This window comes from Saccoglossus kowalevskii, chromosome 22 (assembly GCF_978046115.1).
Source record: "Saccoglossus kowalevskii chromosome 22, keSacKowa6.1, whole genome shotgun sequence".
NCBI lineage: Eukaryota > Metazoa > Hemichordata > Enteropneusta > Harrimaniidae > Saccoglossus > Saccoglossus kowalevskii.
In genome coordinates this window covers 5,063,203-5,065,257 of record NC_140662.1, presented here as the reverse complement: position 1 = coordinate 5,065,257, position 2,055 = coordinate 5,063,203, and positions in this window count along the sequence as shown.

The window sequence follows — 2,055 nt, the reverse complement described above, 5'->3', positions numbered from 1 at the left end:
AGTCTGCAATCAGATAAAAGATGGTTTCCGTGTAAGAGAATGGGATTCTTTGAAGACACTCATAATGTTTATAATGGCGCGATTATTTGTTGTCATTTCCATGATGACAGTTTCGGCCATTGAATTCCATCATTGGGTCTGCTTGCCACAGCATACTTTTATAATTTTGATTGTAACTATAAATCCCCGTCCCGTCCCCGTCTGCAGGTTTTTAGTTGATATGAATAATTCATAGTTGAAGCAGACGTCACGAAATAAATTATATTAATATAATGCATGCAGATTTATTCTAAATTACCCCCATTGAATGCGTTGGTTGTTCACGTCAAGATTTCAAGTTGTTAGTGACATGATATCAAAAACTGCTGTGGAAAGTGTCGCGATGGCGTATAGTACAGTCAAAACAAACCTCGCGTAAGTCGTGGGCGATTCTAGTAGCCGGCGATCCCTGACCCTTTTCACGATTGGCCACGATAAAATGATAGACATCTGTGCGACTATTCATTTGCATATGAAAGTTCCCGGATCTGGTGAGAAATGTTATCAGTGAATTGCAGCACTCCATACTTCGCAATTTATTCACGTCTATTACGTTTATACACAATATTTATTAATAATAACAAATCAATATTAGGTACACTGTGTGTAATCTGGGTTAAACGTTAATCGCGTACACAGCTACGGTAAGATTATTAATATTTCAACTATTTACGTCGCCCATAAGTACGTATGCTGGAATTAACATGATATATCTGGATTCAGGAGAAATATATGTTTTATATATTAAACAACAGAACAATCCCCCGTAATTTTGACGTACATTCTATTCTGATTGATCGGTAGCAACCTAGTGATTGTACACTGGTCATATAGATCACCATGTCTGAGGCCGTCATTCCTACTATCTTGCTAATTAATATGGTAAAAATAAATACACATAAACTAAAATTAATCCCTGGATTCTGAATTGTACTACTACGAAAAATATCGTACTATATTATTTCCGAATAGCAAGTTGCTCAAACAAAGTGTTGATTCCGGCGTGTATAGCAAACGCGCAAATATTGAAGTAAACAACTCATATAAATATTTAATAAAAATACTCAAATGATTGTATTGGTAAATGTGATAAGTTTTCCTATATTTGTTTTGTTAAAAGCTAATTTATTTAGTTTAAGTTTACACGTGTCTACTGAATATTACAATGACAGGTTGCTGAATCACATGTATTTTACTGACATCAATCATCACAGACAAATGTGACCTTTCCTAATGTGTATTATGCGCGTTGGTACCGGTATATGCATGTGATTTATGTTTAATCCGGATTGCGCACAGCATTGGAAAAAACATTTTAATCTCTATCCGGCAAGTAAATCTCATCTAATGACTCATAACTTGAAATGCTTCCAAGCAAAAAATAAACAAATTACAACAAACCCAATTAAGGTAGCGAGACTATTATTTGTGTTGAAAATTACGATTTTCACATTTATTTATTAATTGATGAAATGCACCATAAACTTTCATATGATAAAGTCAATATAACATAGAATGTCATGTAAGTTGGTTAAAATATAGATTTTCTGAAGGGAAGCAAGGCAGCCTCAGTAGTGTTTTCCAAAATCAACAACACAGGTTTAATCTGTGTGCCTATAAGTTTCAAAGATAAACTCAAGACAAAGCAATGTTAGGATGTGTTATCAGTAGCTATCTGACACACAATGAGTGTTTCCAAACATTTGAGTGGTTTGTCTCCGCCCCTGTTTGTTTCACAGATTAGTCATTTGCATATGAATGTGTCAGACACAAGGTCTGATTTTGGTGTTTTCATATGCCGAATTTATCCAATTATAGCTATCCCATTCCTTTATTTTTTGGTTTCCAATAGCCTTATACATTTGGATGTCCCTACACATGGTAAAACAGACCTTGATGGGAAAACAAATTGATTGTGCCGATAAACAAGCTTGAAAATCTTTGCTGTTACTTCATGGACGTTTTCTAGGAGTTTATGTTTTTCAAAATACAAGGTCTTTAACAAAAAATAACGTA